The sequence below is a fragment of the Podarcis filfolensis genome, assembly GCF_964270895.1.
Source record: "Podarcis filfolensis genome assembly, chromosome: 4".
In the NCBI taxonomy this organism is placed as follows: Eukaryota; Metazoa; Chordata; class Lepidosauria; order Squamata; family Lacertidae; genus Podarcis; species Podarcis filfolensis.
Genome location: NC_139607.1, coordinates 58,424,245 through 58,446,263, shown reverse-complemented (window position 1 = coordinate 58,446,263; position 22,019 = coordinate 58,424,245). Strand labels below are relative to the sequence as shown.

Here is a 22,019-nt window from a genome sequence, read left to right as displayed (position 1 = left end):
AAGCAAGATAAATTGTTAACACTCGACAACTCCCCAGGCAGTAATGAATGACACAGTTTTCTCTGTTATTCCTGATAACGTTTAGGATCCGGAAAGCTGCTTAATCCTCCTTCTACACATTCCCATCTGTGCTTTACAGCCAACATAGTGAATTACTACATTCTATAGCACTGTTTTGGGCACGATTTCATATTTTTAAAGCCTAGATAATTCAACTCCGCAGTATATGTTTAATATACTGCAAAAAGGTAAAATGCCTAAGAAAGCCTAAGCAAATAAAACTGTTGCATTTAAGAAATAGATGGAGGCTTTCGAGAAAGTAGAGCATCATAAACATTGATTGGAATACAGTGCTAAGCCAAACTAATCACTTTGTTTTCAGAAAACCAGCATTGCCAACTCAGAGATAATCATTCATTATTTGTAAGCTATTTCAGTGCAACTGATGCTGACAAATATGGCTGGAGAAAATATTTTAATTATACCTTAAGTGTCTTACCACCTCTACCTAGCTGGCACATCTACTCCACTTTAATGTTGTGGCTTTTTTCTTCAGTTTATTTTAATCACATTTTCAGCCTGAGCCTAAAACCTGCCATGCTGGCCCATGTGCTTTGGATGATGGGTGCATAGCATTTTGCCAGCAGTGCTGCAAAATATTAGTTGCAGCCAGTCATATAGGTAGAAGTGACTATGTCAGGGTTGCCAAGGCTCATTTTTGTGAGAAGTCTGAATTTGGCTTGCATTTCATATAGTTCTTTAGGTGTGTTTGTTTCAGGGTGTTTTATCAAGGTTTTTCATCTAGTGCTCATTGAAGGCAACCCAATGCCACACACTGATTTGAGAAATCATTGGATGAAATCTGAAGGATCTGTGAGTTACATGGATATGTTATACCACTTTCCTCTGACTGTGAGGCAAAGCCTCTCCTCCTCACAGAGGGGAGGCATTGTGAGCGGGAAGCGTTCCCGTGGCAGCAGAGGGGCGTGTTCGGCCCCCTGCGTCATCTCCTGGCTGCCACGCCGCCCCCTTGGCTGGCCAGCCAATAGGGCTGGTCTGGGGGAGGGGCTTAGCCGCATTGAAGCGGCCACGGCAGCCTCCACACCTCATTCAGCCCTCGGAAGACGACGGATCACCCGCCCATCTGCCCTTTAGGCTAGGTTCATGTTTCTGACCTTGCTATGGACTTTGGTTGGTCACCCTGGTTGTACAGGGGGCCTGGCAGGAGTTTTTATCCATTTGGCTAATTGGCACCAGCCTCTTGGTTTTTTGCCTACCTCGTAGCAATTCGTCACAACTTTTCCGGTATTGGCGGTTAGGCATTGGAATATGTGTTGTGCTTTTGTGGGTGGGGTTTGGCCACCACCTACCCCGGCCCTTGTAGGGTATTCTGTTAATGGAATCTGGCGGTCGTGGATCCTGTCTGATGCCCTTTCGGTGGCTAGGGCCATGGCACGACCCCCGGTGACATCAGGGGAAGCTTCCAGTTGTATTTGCATCAACAAGCTCCTTCCACTGTTTTTAAGGTTAACAAAGACCCCCCTGCTGCGTGAGTGGGGTCATGTATAGGTTGTTTTATCCAATGCCTAAGCCAATACCACTCACATGCTGTAACCAATAAAAGTTGTGGCCTATTTTCAGCCCATTAACCTAAATTCTTACGTCCTTATCTCTTATTTACCACCATGCGGGTTCAGTTCCTTGACTCACAAACTAATCTGAGAGAGAAACAGCAACTGGCCCAGTGTCACCTAGTGACCACTGTGATGGAACAGGGCTTTAAACAGGTCTGAATCCAACATGGTGATTACTATACCAAACTGGCACTTGAATATCTGCAGCATGTTTCCTTGTTTATTGTTACTTGTGTACAGTAACAATAAACTAGATACAAGCAGAATGGGAAACAATGCTTCTTTACATCCCTAATTTCCACACAATGAGTTGGAAACCTACCTACTCAGGAGTTTGCTCCAGTGAGCTCAATGAGACTTAACTCTGACTAGACGTGTGTCAAATTCAATGAGAGCTATGACAAACTGCTCACATTGGTTTTAGTAGGCCCTACATGTGGCTAATTTGGTCTGTCTAGAACCCCCAAATCCAGAACATGTCAGCAAAATTAATACCCTTTCTGGAAAAAACACACTTTATTATTGGAAATGCCTGTCTTGCAAAATACTGTTTCTCAAGTGTAATATATATAATATGAGCTAGTGGAAGGTACTTCATGGGCAATGAAGCATGTCAGAGTCTCACTGAGGCCAGCATATGGATGATAACAGCTGGTAAACGTTAAACCCTATCAGAAAGGAATATATGCTTATATTCAGATACAAACACATTAAAGGGTTTGACAGATTACAGAATGACTCTGATCCATCTAAAGCTAGTCATGCTGAAGCTCATTCAAACCCAGGGGTAAGTAAAAGGTAGGACACATGGTTAAGGGCTTAAGTATATAGCTAACTTTGAATGTCTAGGTCCACAAAGGTGCATAATCAGTGTGCAAATACTATACAGCCCACTAATTCCCTGAGGGAACAAGGAATCCCCCATACCCTTCATGTTGCAGCAATGGTCAATCTACTTCAATTGTCCCCCTCAGACTTCCTCCCAGGAAAAAATCCAGCACTCAACTGCATGCAATAGCCTCATATTGTCTGCATGCAGACTGCTTAAGCTTTTAATTGTTTAAAATTGCACATTAGTTGGCAATGTTTAAAGGAGGGAGGGAGAATGCTTTACATTTACTTATGTTTGTTTACTGTCATATAAGACCAATAAACTTTTTAAATGCACATGAAGTAAGAGCCAAATTATAGCAGGGACTCTTGTATTTCATTTTTCAGCCCCATCCACCACAGGACACCAGTGATACAGTGCAATATTTTGCTGCAGGGCCCTGCTTGTGTATACAGTATATAAATTATAATAATTAATTATAATTATTTCATGTGAAGGGAGCTACGTTAGCTGTGAATGGGTGATTCAGTCAGGGCTTAACTGAGACAGTGCACAGCAGGGTCTAGACTTGCAATGTATTTTCCCAACTATGTTAGATGAAAAGCTGTGTACGCGATGCAGGCAATTTGGAGTTGTACGAAATCAAGGAGTGGAAACTTGATCTCACTTGCACTCCTCATTATTACAGCTCAAGTACAAAGGACAAATACTTTATAGTACAGAATTATTGGGTTACAATGAGGTCGGAGAACTGGAGATTGTCCAAAATAAATTTCCAAGGGCACTTTTAATGCTTCTCCGAAGTACCTCTGCAGATTGTTTCAGGCCAGAGGTGGGACAATCTTCTATCTCAAACACCAACTGTGCTTTTATTAGTTACTGCCTTAAAACCAGAACATAAGTCTGGATCACCTAGCATTGCATTATAGCTTCAGAAATTTGAATTCCTAGGAGACTGGCTTTCTTGGCTGTACAGTGGTACCTTGGGTTGCATACGCTTCAGGTTATAGACTCCACTAACCCAGAAATAGTACCTTGGGTTAAGAACTTTGCTTCAGGATGAGAACAGAAATCGTGCTCCAGCAGTGCGGCAGAAGCGGGAGGCCCCATTAGCTAAAGTGGTGCTTCATGTTAAGAACAGTTTCTGGTTAAGAATGGACCTCCGGAACGAATTAAGTACGTAACCAGAGGTACCACTGTATAATACAAGACCAGCTAGGGCTCTTTTGCCTCTTACTGGTGTGGAAGCCACCACTACTTATGTGGGCTTCTTCGCATGCTGCTCCTTTATAACCACAAATACTTCCAGCCATAAAACAGCTACTCCCATGCAGCCAAAGAGGATGGCAAACCAGTTTACAACCTGGTTTCAGTAAAGTCCTGTATTTTTCCGTCTATAAGACGCCCCCGTCTATAAGATGCCCCCTATTTTGGGGGCCTCAAAATTTAGAAAATAGGGGGGTTGAGCTTTTGGGGAAGGTTATTTGTAGGGAGATGCTGAAAATCGAACAAAGTACGAGCCCGAGATTGTAAGCGGTGATTGTAAGCAACGCGAGCAGTTGTGTGCTGCATTCTGGCGGGCGAGCGATTTTCAGCATCCCCCCAAAAACAATCAAGCAGCCAATCGCCGCTTATAATCTGGGCTCGTGCCAAAAAACCATTCGCACGTCCCCTCTCAGCACTACCCATGTATAAGACGAGCCTAAATTTTGAACCTCATTTTTGGGTCAAAAAAGCTTGTCTTATACACGGAAAAATACAGTACTATTTGTTTGAATATTCACTGGAGCTAAGGTTTTTTAAAGAGAAGCATCAAACGAAAAACTGATAAACGTATGTTCAAATGTGTCTACTGCACTTAGCTTTCACATTATGTCTATGAAACAAAATGGATGGTTGCTATTTTTAGTCTATCTTGACTTATGTGCGTACATGTTTGTGGATGTGGGTTTATTGGAAGTCTTATTATTTGCATACATTACTTGCTATATGTGAGGTTAGCTGTGAAAATATGTTATTACTAATATTATTAGAAGCAGGGTTGCATGTAACTGCTCTGATAACATAATGAGTACAAATTGTCATGAGTACACAATAAAAAGGATGCCACTGGAGAGGCATAGAGAACCATGGGAAAAGGTAGAGCAGACAGTGAATTAAGTTACAAAAGGCTGAATTAAGGATGGGGCCATAAAAAAGCACAACTCTTAAAATCAAGCTGCATTCTATGAGACAGGATATGTAAAGGAAGTGACATGAAGCAGGCATTGGCCTAAAACCAAGAACCTAAGGAATGGGTGGTTGAGGCATGAAGAAATCGAGAGCCAAGGAAATTAAATCAAGGTGGGGAATGAAACTAGGGCACTATTGGCCCCAAAAAAGTTAAACAAAGGAGTTTGGGAATAATGTGCTGTGATCCCTGATGTTAAGTCCTGTTGAATGAAATAGAACTTACTTCTCACTAGACATGTATAGGATTGCATTGTTAGGGATTTTAGGACAGGACATGGCTGCAGCATCTGAAAGAGCTGCATAGAAGGGAATTATTGCTTTTGCAGATTCTACTTTCACTGCAGCAAATCAAATCAAAGAGGTCAATAAAAGCTAAAACAAAGTGTATGTGTTTGAGAGGGAGATTTAATTATTGATTTGAACTAACCAGCCAATTCTTCAGCTGCATGCTATTAGTGAGTTCCAATAGCTGCTAAGACTGTGCTTTGTTCTCTATTTACTAAGCAGATAGTTACGTGCTGAGGCCCCACAGCACCCGTCATCACATCCAACAATTACCAGATAAGAAAGAGTGCATTGGGGGGGGGGGCCACTAGGGGCGCATTGGACGATGGCCGACAATAACATCTCTCCGACCCACACGAGGTAATTAAGAGGCTGTTATGGGAGTATGCACCCTCCCTGCCCCCCAAGGGAATGGGGGGACTGCTCTTGCCTGCTGTGCCCATAAATCACCCCCAGATTTGAGGGGGTGAGGGCACTAGGCAGAACGCCCTTGTGTGGACCTCGGCTCTCCTGGACGCTGTCTCTGATTGTGCCACTAGCTGCAGCAACATGAAAATAAACAATTAGGAAGAAGCAAATGCACATATTTCAAGTGAAGAATGGGGAGTAAAGACTGCTAATTGAAGGGACCTCTGTGAAAGAAGACGGGTCGGATAAACAGGAATATATCATGAGAAGACACATCAAGGCTCGGTATGTTGGCAGTGGGACTGGATGGGGGGGGAAACTTTTCTTTCTTTCTTCTATGTGATTAATCAATAATCCCCCCTCACTAGTCAGAAATGCCGCTTAAATGACCTAAGCTGGATGATTTCAGACTGTGTGGAAATAAATTTTAACCAAAAGCATGTTTTAAGGAGATCGATGAAAGTACAAGAGCTTTGGGATGACGCAGTAAAAAATAGCGTCACCATTTTGGCAAGTTCTGTCGGAAGTTTTATGTCTGGGAGGAGGATTGGATTTGTTTTCATACTGCGGGCGAACCTCCTCAGAGGACTAAAGAAGGCAACAGATTTGTGAAGATTGATGATGGAAAGAGTGCTTTTATTTATGGAAGTGATGATATATGGAAACCATCTCGATATGGCTATTGGACGAATGGAAAAATTCACACAGGATTACAACTTGTTTTTACCTGCTTAAGGAGATTATCAGAAGAGGTCACAAAGAGAAAGGAAAAATAATTGAAAATAACAAGATGAGATGTGGGAAACAGCAAGATAGGACTGGATAGAATTATGAACATTATCTGGACAGATTTGTGGACAATAATGCAGCAGCAAGAAGATGATTGGATCCCACTTGAAATATGGGTACCCCCAACAAAAATTTAAAATTCGGCTTTGTAATTTGGAATTTATGTGATGTGATGTGATTTGATTTGATTGGTCGGTTAATAAAAAATATTTTTTTAAAAAAGAAAAAGTGCATTGGGATGAAATAAGGCCAAAATTTTATTGAGTTACAGATATCCTAGGTGTGGCATAGGCATTGGGTATTACCATTGATTTCAGGCCCACCTGCCAGAATTAAGTTATCAGGTCAACAAACAGGGGTCCTGTGACCTACATCATATTGAGTCACCTGTTGCAGGATTACTGTTTTGAGGAGTGCTGTGGTCCCCAACCCCCACCTGGGCATATGGACAGAAGCAATTCCTCCTGGATCCCTTTAACGGAATAGCCAGTTCTTGGAGGTGCAGGCAGAGGCTAGAACCTCCCCTCCAGCCAAGACTAAGGCTTACCCAATGCCTATAGCACCAAAGCTGTGATGATTACTATGAGGTAGATGAAAACCACAAGGCATGAACCATTTTGCCTGGTGGGAAAAATTCCTGCCAGGCCCTGAATATGGTGGCCAACAATGACCATAGCAAGATCATGCCACAATGAATTGGCAGAGCACATAGGGAGGGAGAGAAGGAGACAGGGAGACCCGGTGAAGAATTGCAACCCAGGGCATAGCTGTCAAGCGTCCCTTATTTGAAGGGACAGTCCCTTATTCCAGCGCCATGTCCCGCTGCTGTCCCTTATTGATGGATGTCCCTTAAATGTCCCTTAAATGATGTCCCTTAAATTTCAAAGGAAGCAGCTCCTCTCCCTCCCTCCCTGCCGACCAGGGAGGAGGGAGGCTCCAACTGTGTTGCTTGGCTGTGTTGCTCACCCAATAAGAAGTCTAAGAACGACTGGGGGGTGGAGCTTGCATGCCTTGTGCTGATCAAATTGGCTGTGTTCCCCGGGGACTCGCCTTTGCTCAGCGCTTCCCAGCAGAGAGGTGACGGTGGTTTTCCTTGAGGCCTCATTTGGCTGCTGGCTGGGCTTTCTGCCTTTGGCTCAGAGGGGCTCAGAAGTTGAACATACCTGTGCTGAGTGCTCGGATCGGAATCGGATGGATACGTCATTGACAGCCCACTCACCCTTGCCGGTGAAAAAGTCTGTCTGGAGCGGGGGCACATGGTGGGGGAAAAGGAAAGGAGATCTCGTGGGACGGGGGGTTTTGAATTTGTTTTGGAGGCTCCTTCGATTGACTTATGGGGGAAAAGAAAGGAGCTGGTTGACTAAAATGGTGGATGACTGGCGATCTCGTGGTGGTGGGGAGGCTGTGTGTGTGTGGCTAGTTAATGCAAGCTGAGAAGGTTTCTGAATGCTGGACGCCATTTTGTTGCACGTGCTGCTACAAACTTTGCAGTGCAAAGCCAGGCCGGGGAGCCATCTTAAGTTGAGGCTGCATAGGCTTGCGGTGCATGTGATTCAGATTCTATTCAGTTGAACCTCTGGTTACAAAGTTGGTTGGACAGTGTTCTCGAAGCTACCAGCATGAGTTTGACCAGACTGCAGGAGGACAGGAAGACTGGAGTGCCTGGAACAGGTGAGGCTGCAGGTTCCTTATTTTGGCTGCTGATCCCTTATTTTCAAGGCTGCTGGTCCCTTATTTTCAAATCTGTAAGTTGACAGCTATGACCCAGGGTCAAGGGCAGGCTGGTATTTATTCCCTAGGAGCAGTGCTTTTTTGGGTGGACTACGCAGGGGTACGCATACCCCTAAACATTTTTTGAATGTTTGTACTTTTGTCCATTTGTTGTATTTATTTTTCCTGATCTGAACGATAAAATGGTGATTTTCTTGAGTCAAAATGAGAGTACCCCTAAACATATTTTTTAGGGGAAAAAGCACTGCCTAGGAGTGAACCCAAGGGAAGTCTTGGCCTCTGTTGGGCCTATCCCCAGGGAGGTGCCTGTCATTCAGGCCTGCCCAACATGGGCCAATTCATGGGTAGGCCTCAATCGAAATCCTGGCTAGTGAAGCAAGCCACTTCACCGGCTGGAAAACCTAAGATTGGAGGGCCACATGGGATCATAACATAATGCAGAGGCACCAGGCTGCAATGCAGACTTATGGGATTAGCCATTTTGGGTCTGCCAGTATTTTCTGCCCATTCAACTATAAGGGTCAGTGGCAGAGCACATGGTTTGTAAGAAAAGGAAGCCAAGTGGTTTCTTAAAATGGATGTTTCTTCTCCATTTTTCACACATTCACAGTGTCTCCATATTCTTTAGATTGTGGTTGCGTGTCAAGGTCCCTAAGCCACCCCAATAAAACACAATTCACGCAGAATTTTTGTTTAAGGTTTTTGGCATAATTTTGGCCACAACTTTATTAAAATACAAAAAAATGTGAGTGGTTGCTTAGGCATTGGTTGTGACTATCTGTCCCCGCCCGGGGATAGACTGACATTCACATGCCCGCAAAAGTCAGAAAGGGAAAACATTTTGGGGAGAAAGATGGAGCTGGGAACCATGCCCTCACCTCTCCCCAAATGCTCCCAGGGGCTCTTCCATGGCCCTAGCTCCTTGACAGGGGTTCGGACAAAAGCATGGCGAGCCCCTGGTTTCCTTTAATGGAATACCCTTGCAGCAGCAGCATTGGAGGGGCAGGTACAGCCAATCCATGCCCCTCCACCAACCAATTCATAAAACCAATGCCTAACTGCAACCTTACAAGTTGTGACGATTTGCTACGCAGCAAGCACAAACCAAATGGCACCAGCCAATCAGCCAAATGGACAAAATTCCAACCAGGCCCCTGCCCCAAAAGCAGACGACCCCATGACAGGCATAGCAAGGTCAAAGCGAACAACCCTAAATATAGGGAGGATGGGCGGGTAATGGTAGTCTGATGCACGCAGTGAAAAGAGGAAGCTCAATGCTGCATGCAGGGAATATAAAACTTCTTAGCTGTCAGTTAAAAAATGGTAACATCAATTTCTCCCCAACTACAAGAGGAACCCAATCGCAATGGTGGCCAACTACCTTTACCTGTCCAGCAACAGTGGGATGTCTTGTAAGACCCCACTGCAACATGTGCTCTTCATGAAGGAGAACACGCTTTGTTGTTGTTTGGGGAATGGTTTGTAGTTCAACTCCCTTTCTTTCCACTGTGTGGGGTTTGGAAAGCAAAATATAACGCTTATTGTTTTAAAGTCTGTTTGAATTTTGCAGGTATGCTTAACATTCAATGTTATTCATTGAAAAGGCTGTTGAGCACATGACATAAATGCAATTTATCAGTGATATTCATAGCTGGGCTTTTCTCAAATAAATTAGTTCATTGTTTCACTGAGATCTTGTAAAACACGCTATATTTTTCACCCTCCCATACCCCTCTGGCATTTCTGTTCCATCATTCACCAGTGTTTGCATCACCCCACATAAACCTTTGATCAGCAGTTTTAAATTTTGTGCTTCCTTTTCTCTGTATCACAGTTGAGTAGGATGAAAAAATATGACTTGGGTTTACTCACCTATGAAACCACTTCCTTTCACATTTTCCATTGCAGTTTATATGGCTAGGAAAGAACAGCTTCTTGGGACTGTAACTTGTGCTTCTTGAGTCCTTGATTTGGAACCGTGGTAAGGTATGCTCTTCTACAGCAGTCTCTTCTCTTATGCATTAAAAACCAACAACACTTGCTTATTAATATCTACCAGGAATCATAAAATATGAATTTGAACAACTCTATATAGCTGGATCAACAGCCTTAATTATTTTTGTAGGGATGGTAAAGGCAGTTAACTAATAGTTAAAGGTTAATTGGAGTTAAATACTGTTAGCTAAAACACAAAATATTACATAAAGAAATGTACAAATGTTACACTGGACACCACAGTTTATTTGTTTGTTTGTTTGTTTACTTACCAGTTTTTTCCAGACAGAGACCCAAGGTAGCTTACAGATAACATAAGAACAGCTAAAAACATAGCCCAGCGTTGGGGGAGTATTAAGAAACAATTAAAAAATAAAAGAAGAGAAACTCTCTCTTATATTTAAACCATACAGATAATTACCATAGAAACAGCCCTTTCATTAAAAGCAATCAGTGGAATAAAAAGGTCTTCACCTGCTGGCAGGACAACAAGGAGGGAGCCGCTCAAACTTCTCTAGGGCGGGAGTTCCAAAATTTGGGAGGAGCCACCAAGAAGGCCCTCTCCTGTGTTTCTACCAAGCATACCTGTGAGGGTGGTGGGACTGAGAGAAGGGCCTTCCCCAATGATCTATGAGGGAATGTGGTCTTTCAGAGAGCTTGGACCTAAGCCATATAGGGCTTTATAGGTTAGAAGCAGCACTTTGAATTGTGCTTGGAAGCAGAGAAGTAGCGAGTGAAGCTGTTGTAATAAGGAAATTTTAATTATCCTCCTATATCATAAAAAATATCAAAGCCGTTTACAACAACACATTTTCATTAAAAAAACCCATGACCACTTAAAATCAGAGCCCAGCAACAAACTATTATGGAGAAACGTATTCTTCATTGCCCTCATAAGCCTGCCAGAACAAAGTTTTCAGTAGGCTTAAAAGTCTTAAAGGCTTAAAAGTCAGTAGGCTTTTGTTGAATGGTTCTAGAACAAGGGAAATGCTATTTTTTAGACGGAGGTGAAATATCACGTTGATTACTCCTTTAATTTTTGACTTAAAGGGAAGGGAAAGTGTAGATTTTGACTTTCCCGTAAGAACAGAAAATGATCTACTGTTCAAAGCTTTGGAACAAAATGGTTCATTAGTTCCCCTCCCCTTGCGTATCTGAGGAATGTCATGCCCTCACAATGGCACACATTTTGAACTCTTTCCAATTTCAGATATTTCCCATCTCTTTTAATACCTCATTGCTTTTGCATCAATTACAGCCTGACCTAAAGCCTCACTGGAAGTAGATATGATATATAGTGGAATCTATTTAAATGAATTTCTGATGAAAGAATAAAACTGTTAAAAGAATAAATTTACCACACACAGATTTATACAAATCCAGTATATGCAGTGAAATCCTCTTAAATGAAAAACTGATGAAAGATTAAAATGTTAAATGAATTAAAACCCAGCATCCCAGTGATATATAATGATGATTTGACCTATTAAAGGAGAGAACCTGATGAACATAGTACCAGTGGAGTGCTCCAGGATGTCAGTTTTTAAATATGCAGTGAAACTCTGTAAAGTAAATACATGATCAATATATATATCTATTAAGACTAAATTTATTGTAGACTAAATAAATAGTAGACATTTATTACTCTTGCTCACTCGGTAGGTGAATGCAGTATGTCGTCTGTTGCTAATGGATGCGAGAAGCATGTGCTACAGACTGCTAAGAATTTAACTCAACGTGTGAATCAGAGGATTATTGCATTCAAAGGTATGCAGCCCATTCACCTAGCCAGACTAAATCAGAAAATGCAGGAGGGGGACAGGGAGGGATTATCACACATTGTACCTGTGGCTCTGTAGATGGGCATTTTGCTTAATACATCACAGAAAATGACTGCACAGTTCCTGTGTTGCAAGAGAAGCATGGATGATAATGTGTGATGTGCATAAAGGTCTCTCTTACTCATGATTCTTTTCACACAGTACACTGACACCCACATTATCTTTGAAAAGGGCAAAAGAAATTCTCTTTAAAACTTAAAATTTAAATCAATGCACATATGTGTAACCAACCTCCTGGAGGGGATTGTTATTATTAGCTGTATTGCTTTCATCACCTGCCGAACCTTTTTGTTGAAGCAGGCCTGTCCAGACGTGTAAATTTGGCATGTATATTTATATGTAGTTTTATTTTATAATATTTTAAAACTGCTATGGAAAAAAAAATCAAGCTAGCTTGTTTCTAACAGCTACTTTACCAGTAATTTTAATGTATATTATTTGCAAAGCACTTAGAAATTTTGATGATTAAGTGACATATAATCTTGGACTACTGTAACGCACTCTATGTGGGGCTACCTTTGAAGGTGACCCAGAAACTACAACTAATCCAGAATGCAGCAGCTAGACTGATGACTGGGAGTGCCTGCCGAGACCACATAACACCGGTCTTCAAAGACCTACATTAGCTCCCAGTACGTTTCCGAGCACAATTCAAAGTGTTGGTGTTTAGCGTTTAGGCCTTTAAAGCCCTAAACAGCCCCGGTCCAGTATACCTGAAGGAGCTTCTCCACCCCCATCGTTCTGCCCGGACATTGCGGTCCAGCGCCAAGGGTCTTCTACCGGTTCCCTCGCTGCAAGAAGCCAAGTTACAGTGAACCAGGCAGAGGGCCTTCTTGGTAGTGGCACCCACCCTGTGGAACGCCCTCCCACCAGATGTCAAAGAGAAAAACAACTATCTGACTTTTAGAAGACATCTGAAGGCAGCCCTGTTTAGGGAAGCTTTTAATGTTTAATAGACTATTGTATTTTAATATTTTGTTGGAAGCCACCCAGAGTGGCTGGGGAAACCCAGCCAGATGGGTGTGGTATTAACAACAACAACAACAACAACAACAACAACAACAAGAACAACAACAACAACAACAACTAAATTGCATTATTGGGGAGCAAGAGCCTGAAACAGAGTGCTATTAACATCTTCAGGGTTCTCTCCTGCATGCCCCTAGTGAGGAGTATATAGCACTGAACAGATGCCTGCTTTACAACAAGATAGAGTTCCCTTTTGCAGAGGGAGCGGGGAAGGGAAGATCCCATGGTGTTGAACTACAGTGGCCCCTCAGAGGTGTATCTGGCTCCATAACTAGACAGCTTTCAGCGAATGGTGAAGACACACCTCTTTGCCCTGGCTTTTGACACCTGAGATGATGATGATGATGATGATGATGATGATGATGATGATAACGATGATGATGATTAATTTATACTCCGCCCATCTGGCTGGGTTTCCCCAGCCAATCTGGGAGGCTCCAAACAGAATATTAAAAACACGTTAAAACATCAAACATTAAAAATTTCTCTAAACAGGGCTGCCTTCAGATGTCTTCTAAAAATCAGACAGTTGTTTATTTCCTTGACATTTGGTGGGAGGGCATTCCACAGGGCGGGCACCACTACCGAGAAGGCCCTCTGCCTGGTTCCCTGTAACCTCACTTCTCACAGTGAGATGTGTGGTTTTGGGGGACTCATACTGTTCCTGAAACTGTAAACTGTTTTAATTGTTTTAAACTCTGAATTTTAAATTGTTGTAACCTACCCTGGTGAAGGCCAAGTAATAAATTTAATAAATAATAAAATAATAATAATACTATCACTTACACAAGTTTTTAAGGTTTTAATTTGTGTCGACCACAGCAAACTATGGCAAGTTCTTAAAGAAATGGGAGTGCCTGATCACCTCATCTGTCTCCTGAGAAATCTCTATGTGGGACAAGAAACTACAGTTAGAACTGGATATGGAACAGTCTCCCTGCTTATTTAACTTATATGCAGAATTCATCATGTGAAAGGCTGGGCTGGATGAATCCCAAGCTGGAATTAAGATTGCCGGAAGAAATATCAACAACCTCAGATATGCAGATGACACAACCTTGATGGCAGAAAGTGAGGAGCAATTAAAGAACCTTTTAATGAGGGTGAAAGAGGAGAGCGCAAAATATGGTCTGAAGCTCAACATCAAAAAAACTAAGATCGAGGCCACTGGTCCCATCGCCTCCTGGCAAATAGAAGAGGAAGAAATAGAGGCAGTGAAAGATTTTACTTTCTTGGGCTCCATGATCACTGTAGATGATGACAGCAGTCACAAAATTAAATGACGCCTGCTTCTTGGGAGAAAAGCAATGAGAAACCTAGACAGCATCCTAAAAAGCAGAGACATCACCTTGCCAACAAAGGTCCATATAGTTAAAGCCGTGGTTTTCCCAGTACTGATGTATGGAGGTGAGAGCTGGACCATAAAGAAGGTTGATTGCCGAAGAATTGATGCTTTTGAATTCTGGTGCTCGAGGAGACTCTTGAGAGTCCCATGGACTGCAAGAAGATCAAACCTATCCATTCTTAAGGAAATCAGCCCTGAGTGCTCACTGGAAGGACAGATCCTGAAGCTGAGGCTCCAGTACTTTGGCCACCTCATGAGAAGAGAAGACTCCCTGGAAAAGACCCTGTTGTTGGGAAAGATTGAGGGCACAAGGAGAAGGGGACGACAGAGGACGAGATGGTTGGACAGTGCTCTTGAAGCTACCAGCATGAGTTTGACCAACCTGTGGGAGGCAGTGGAAGACAGGAGTGCCTGGCGTGCTCTGGTCCATGGGGTCACGAAGAGTCGGACACAACTAAACAACTAAACAACAACAGAAAAATAAAGAACATCAATAAATAATTATACTAAAATAATAAATAAAGTGTGAGTGTGTTGTAATGATATATAGTCATACCTCATGTTACGTTTGCTTCCTGATACGTCTTTTCAGGTTGTGTCCCGCAGCGATCCAGAAGTACCGGAAAGGGTTGCTTCTGGGTTTTGTTGCTCGCGCATGCGCAGACGCACAAAATGATGTCACGCGCATGTGCAGAAGCGGCGAATTGCAACCCCCGCGTGCACAGATGCACCGCTGCAGGTTGCGTTCTGCTCATGTTGCGAACGGGCCTCCGGAATGGATCCCGTTCGCAACCATAGGTGCCACTGTATAACTCTTCTACAGCATTTGTTTGTGTCTTGGTTACCAAGTTATTAATGAAATCATATCTATATTTGCTTTTTTCTAGCAGTGCTGCCAAAGAAAGGCAAAAACACTTCATGAAGCAGTAATGAAAAACGTGATAAAACATTAAAAGAAACCAATTTTCTCCAATGCCTCTTTTCTCATATCAAGCATACCAAGACATTTACGACATTCCTGCCTGCATTGCTTATTTGTTTTTTTCCCTCAGCAACCGCTGCACATTACAGACTCTTGCAGCACTCCAAGGGCCATCTCCCTTCCCTCAAAGTGGAAAAAGATGGCATGGTGCTCCTATCTTCCTTCCAAGAGGACATACATATACTTCTCAAGAACTAAATCAGGCGTAGTCAGGCTTTTTATACCTACCGCCCACTAATGCATCTTTCTTGAGGGTAAAATTTCCTCACCTCCCACCAGTGCTCGATGGAAGGAGGATTCAGCTTGTGCAGTAGAACCCCCTACCACCCACCTAGAATCCTGAAACGCCCACTAGTGGGTGGTAGGGACCAGGCTGACAACCCATCAACCCCTAACACCCAATAGCTGTTTTTAAATGATAAAACCCTGGAGGATCCAGTTCATTGTTCTCCAAAAATACATCTTGTTTGATCTTAAGGATGCTTTATTTTCAAGCTTCATAATGTATGTTTTGGGCCTTCTTAAAAACACTTCTTTGCAACTGTTTAAATTCACTGTCGTGATTCTTTATTATTATTTTTGCCATTCTGCAAGTTAATTAAATGTGCCTAGCAGAATATGTATTAAGGAACACTATTCTTAAATAATTGTTTCGTTCTGCTCAGGGGAATAAAAGTCATTGCCAGATCCACTGTAATAGCAGAAAACAAGTTTAAATCTAGATTTGAATTGGCAAGATTTTTTTTAGATGTGAAACCCCCTCCCCCATACTACTTCTTTTAGATCAGTGGGATGATCATGCCGAATCCACTGATATATCTTTGAAAGAAACACCAACCAGAGTTGTCCATCATATATACGCAATGCAGGAGACGTAGACGATTAGATGAATGTAATAAAGGACAACCAAAATGATTCTGAGCTTTGCGAATTAGAGTTTTGAAAGAAGGTTAATCAGTCTTGCCCTTTATAGCTCATGTTAAGGAGACTAAGAGGGCGATCTCCTTGAGAAACACAAGTTACTTTAGAGATGAGAACAGATTGTTCCCCCCAACAATCTGTTTAAGATAGCAACTAGCTAAAATGAATGAGAGATGGATATATAAAGAGAAGGCCATCTAAAATCAATACAGATTTGATGGGGCTCACAGGAACAAAGTCATAAAATCCAATAAGGGCAATGGGATTGGTGAATGAACCCTTGCAGGACAAACACTTCTGTTAACCAGGAGGCTTCTCAAAGCAGCATTAAGAGTGAAAGGATGCTTGATACAGGCAGAGCGAGAGTCAGGATCCTTGGGCACATACTGAGGTGCACATCACAAAGCAGGGGGCACTGCCAATTTCTGGAACCCCCTGACTCTGCTGTTTCTGCTGTTCCTGTTCATCAGCCTCCTGTAAGCTGCTGGGCAATGGTAGGAGGAGGAAGGAACTGCCACTTCCACTCACCTTCTCTTTTGGGTAGCTGTGTGGATTGGCCCAAAGGGAGAGGGCAAGTGAATTGGCTGTGGTGAAAAAGACATGGCCAACTCAGGCAGCAGGTCCACTGAGGGCATGTTGGCCAAGGACTTCCCCAAACCTGGATCCAGCACCAGATACAGGAAGAGTCGTAGGGCATACCAATTAGAAGAGTCCCAAACCTCAGCCGGGAGCAGCAGGGCAGAATCAAGTGGCAGGTCTATCATCAGATCCAAAAAACAATCAGGGTAGAAAGTGGTATTTTGTTTTTCTATTTTGCCGTGCAAACTCTAGGCTTGAGCAGCCTGGGAAATGGGCCACTTTTGGATCCACTGGGTCTGTTTTCCTTTTCTCTATAATTCCCCAATGTGGGGTCTTGTGCTAGGTATCAAGGTGGTAACACCACGGGTGGTAACTTCCTAAACACCCAACTTTGGGTGGGTGCAGCAGGGGCCTCTGTGAAAGGCAGCCCCAGCTGAAGGCCAATGCTATCCTATGGACACCCTGCATCCGCCTTGCCATGCAGCTCAATGTAAAGCAGGGGTAGCCAACATGGCACCCTCTTGACTCCCATTTCCCCTTGCGACTGGCTATGCTGACTTGGCTTGTGGAGGGCACCACTTTGGCTATCCCTGGTGCAAAGGTCAGTTATACCCTGCACTGCCCATTGCCCATTGCTGAAATGACTGGGAAAGACCTTGCAAGTAGATGATTTCTGTTTGTAATGAAAGTCCACAAATGCTGGCTTTATTGCAGTGTCTGTCTAAAGCATCTCCCCAACATTAATTTCCTTTGTACTGCCAAAACCCATCAAAGCCACAACCCTCTCCCAGTAAATCTGCCCCTTCCCATGCTTTAGTTATCTTCTTCCTTGTTGTGTTTGTCATGATCTTTGCATCAGCACTAGAAGTAAATAAATCAAATGAATTTTAAGTTATTCGTGTTGTTTGTAGAGGGTGGGGGATGAGAGCTGGGATTTAAGGCTTCGGGAAAGTGGTGTGCAGTAGGCTAATCTGCTTTAATACAGGAAAATCATTCCAAAGCCATGCTGGCTCTGAAGTGTTCTTTGTTTTGTTTCTGTGTATATGAAAAAGCAAAATACTTAGTACATTACGGCAATAATTGCTGTGAATATAAGCCGAATGTATTTTCATATACTATAGACATCCATGTTTCATTAAGGGCAATCAAAGAGCAATTTTCTGTGTATGTCTTTGTGTGTTTGCAAGGAAAGAAATAATTGGTACTAAAGAAAGTGTTCCATGTTTCACCAAACACCTTACTTCATTTTCATCAAGATTATTGGTGTCACCTTCCAGTAAGTCAGGAAAACCTGCCAGGGTAATTAATATATGGAGAGCAGAGTTTGTGACTTTGTCAAGTATTTATGAAGTATTTAGTGCACCCTTCTTTTCATTATAATTTCAGAGCATTTAAATGTAGTTGTCATGCTCTGAGTTATGATTTGGCTTTTTCTATTAAAGGAAAGCTTCTTTTTTATTTGTGTCATTGAATGCTGGGATTCTTGGGGTTCAGTATTAAATACAATATTTCATACTTTGTGGCATAATCACAGCCTTGGAGATTTCCAGACCCCCTGCAAATAATAAAGCCTTGCCTCTTCGTATTTATGCATGACTTCTGCTTCACCTCTTGAACCTTTTCAACATACTGTCAAGCAGACTCTATTTTCTCTGATTATCCGAGATTACTTTCCGTCCTCTCAAATGCAGTTCATTACTTTCTTCAATGGAATTCCAAATCTGTGCTCTAACAGATTCCTAAACCTTAGCAAACCTGTACATTACTAAGCCTTCGCTGTGCTTGCCATATGGTTAACCTGATTTCAGTGACCCAAATCACATAATTTTGATTAATGATGTGTAATTAGAAAAAATACCATGCTGGCAGTAATTAAGTCCCTCATGAGCTTATCTCCACCAGCCATGTAAGGAAAGCTATTTGACAAGCTGAAGAACCCATAGAAAATGTAGGGTGTGAATTCAGCCCCTCATATCATTTCAGGTCGTCATGCTAGGCATATTTATTTATATGAAGACCTCACTAAAATCGATAGTACTAGAATCAGTCAGTGGGATATGGGTACATGATCCATAGCTTATGCACACATCACATGACTTTATGGATCAGGAACTGTGGCATCAACTGAATGTATATGTGGATTTGAATGTTTAATTATACATTGAAACATGCATCACTATTCATACTGTAAGAACCAAGAAGACCCTCTTGGACTAGAGTCCAGCACCCTGTTCTCACCGTGGCTGCCCACATGCCTGTGGGAAACCTGTAAGCAGACCCGAGCACAAGAGTGTTCTCATCTCTTGTGGTCTCTAGCACTCAGTATTCAGAAGCAAACTACCTCCAGCTATGATTAATCCACATTCTGTTACTGTGATTAATCCAGAGAATCCACATTTTTTGACAGACTGGGCACACATAAATATCTTTTTTAAAAATAAGCAACAAGCTAGACTGGAATTTTTAAGCCACCACATGCTAATACTGCAAGGTAGTTGTTGTGTCATCTCAAAAATTAAAAACAAAAAACAAAAACTGGTTTTCAGTTGCATCTGGGAAGCTGTTAAGTTTTGCTGCAATGTATTATTTTGTGACTTGACTGGACTGTGGATGTGTTTAGAAAGGGTTCACTAAAATGGCACCTGCAGGAACCATTCTGCTTTCCAGTACCTCCTTTGGAGTCCACAAAAGATCTCAGTAAATCCCCTCAAAAATCTATATTGCCTGTTCTGCCTTGTCTGCATTGAATGTGCCCTCTTAAACATCCCCACATTTCATTGCCAGGACTAGACAACCACTCATTATTTTATTTTGAACAGAGGAGAGGTGCAAAGAGCTTCTCTCTATGATGGAGCATGGGGGTCAGTAGTGTAGATGCCTTTTCTGCAATGATGTGGAGAGGGCATGCCCGTACAATTTTGTGGGCCTGCCTCTTTTTCTGCTTTTTTGGGATGTCACAGCCATATTGTGCCACATGTCCACCACAGCCATTGTGTATTATGCCACACCTTCATGGGAGCTGATTTATGACTAATTTCCACAGCACTTTCTCAGACTTCCAGGTGTGCCTATTGGCCCAAAAGGTTGGCAACTCTGGTATAAGTATCATGCCACATTAGAAAAAAAGCAAAACACAACACTTAAGGTAGCCATGTTTCCAAAACCCACAGTTGGGCAGAGTTTTATTGGATCAACCAAAATGTCAGAATATTGTAAGCAGGTACTTCATAACTCTTCATCAGACTAGATGTCGTACAAAGCAGGGGATGTGGGAATAAGGAAGAAAGGTGCAAAAATTAGGCTTTGTACTGTAGGAATGGAGGTTGGCATTTGGATTCAGTCTCAAGATGGAGATTGCAGATTGATTGATTGATTGATTGATTGAATGAGTGTCTGTTAGGTGCTGCACTGCTGCAGGGTTCAGGTTACAGCTAGGATTCTGGGATACAGAAGCAATAGCTGATCTCCATTCTTAAAATCATAAAGCCCGGCAGTTGCGTGTCGAGGTCCCCAAGCCACCCCCCAAATAACTCACAACGCACACTTAATTTTTGTTTAAGGTTTTTGGCATAATTTTGGCCACAACTTTATTTAAATACAAAACCGTGAGTGGTTGTTTAGGCATTGGTTAAGACTATCTGTCCCCCTGCCTGGGGACAGAACTGACTTCCGGGCACCACCGAAAGACAGTGCGGGGGAAAGCAAGACGGGGAGAAATGGAGCTGAGTCACAGACCCTCAATTCTCATCCGCATGCTCCCCGAAGGCTTGCCGGCCCTAGTCCCATTCCAGGGATTGGACGAAAAGATGGCAAGCCCCAGGATTCCTTTAACGGAATTCCCTTTCTGCAGCAACCATGGAGGGGCAGGCCCAGCCTATCCTAACCCCTCCTCCACCAATTTATAACCAATGCCTAACCACAACCTTACAAGTTGTGATGATTTGCTACGCAGTAGGCAAAAACCAAATGGCCCAGCCAATCAGCCAGATGGACAAAATTCCTACCAAGCCCCTGCCCCAACGGCAGACGACCCCATGACAGACATAGCAAGGTCAATGCAACAACCCCTTACTCAAGGGCGGGTGGGCGGGTGATCCATTGCACGCAGCAAAGAGAAAGCTCCAGGCTGCGTGCAGAGTATTTAAACATTTTACCCCTCCCACCAAAATTGCAACATAACTTTTACCCCAGCAACCCAGTGAACCAATCACTGCCCCAGGCCATCTTTAGAGACCCTGCCTGGTAACAGAGGGGTGGCTCAGCAGACCCCACCACAACACGTGCTCTCCATGAAGGAGAACACGCTTTTCCAAGATACATCTCACACCTTAAGCAAAATACATGTGTTCCTGGTAAGAAGAAGAGAACAGAAGTCAAGAGAAATATAGCAGTCTTCATATTAGCAAAGCTGTAAAGCACTGTTATTCGTCTGATTAAGTGGGAGTTGGAGATCTTAAAATGGCCGTCAAATCACTTAGGATGTATCATGGTTAAAAGACCCATTATGCTGTGAATTTGGCAGCTGTGCTCCAGTCTGTACATCTGAACATGGACAGGCGGGTTTTAAATGTACATGTTAAAGGAGGTGTATTTGGAGGACTCAAAGCATTGGCTCATGTTGCTCATTTCCATCTACAAGGGAAGTAAAAACTCATCTGGAATGAGCTTGGGGTAGTGTATGTGGTTGTCCCCCACTCAAGAAAGAGAGAGAATGAATGAATGAATGAATGAATGAATGGCTAGCTGGCTGACCCAAGGCTGATTGGGTCTTTCTGGTTTTCAATGGTCTTCCTGCACTGTGTTGTAATGCCACCCTACCTCCCAGAATACTGGTTTCAGCACAGCTATGGGAATAGCTGTTTGAGAATTGAAAATCATCTCTCTTCTGCCAAAACAAACGTACCCAGGAGCAAGAGTGGGTTTTAGGTACGGATGGGAGACTACAACCATACCAACTGTCTGCAAGAAACAATCCTGAAAATTGACCCAAGCAGAAAGAAGGTACTTCCCAAGTGCAAAGCTGCTTGGCTTGCTGATCTGGTCACATAGTTCACAGCAATCAATAACGGTTCCATTGCATGCAAAGAGATTACATTAAATAATTGCATATGCACCTACAAAGGAGCTGGCTTGTAGTTCACATTGCTTTTCAGCAATCAATGAGAGTTTTCGATAAGGGTTTCACTTAAAGTAAGGAGCTAACATTAAAGAACTTTTGCAATCTGGACATACTGAATGCTGACAATGCATGTGCAGAATTTTCTTTTATATTCTCACCTTGAAAAGGACATCTAAGAGAAAGGTTTTTGACTTGTAATACAGATGATCAGTACCAACATGAGAAATGCCCATTCCAAAGCAGGAAATAACAAACTTCTCTGCAAAAAAAGACCCAGCTGAGATAGTTAAGAGTGAT

General features: G+C 42.7%; 1 long non-coding RNA gene across 1 annotated transcript in view; it reads left to right on the top strand.

The window, feature by feature from the left end:
• Window positions 1–9,819: 9,819 nt before the first annotated feature.
• Window positions 9,820–22,019, top strand: part of LOC310761657 — a 51,720-nt gene continuing 39,520 nt past the window's right edge. Inside the window, exons 1-2 of the long non-coding RNA XR_014547640.1 lie at window positions 9,820–9,892; window positions 11,569–11,673. This is a non-coding gene — a long non-coding RNA (uncharacterized lncRNA). The remainder of the gene's footprint in view (window positions 9,893–11,568; window positions 11,674–22,019) is intronic.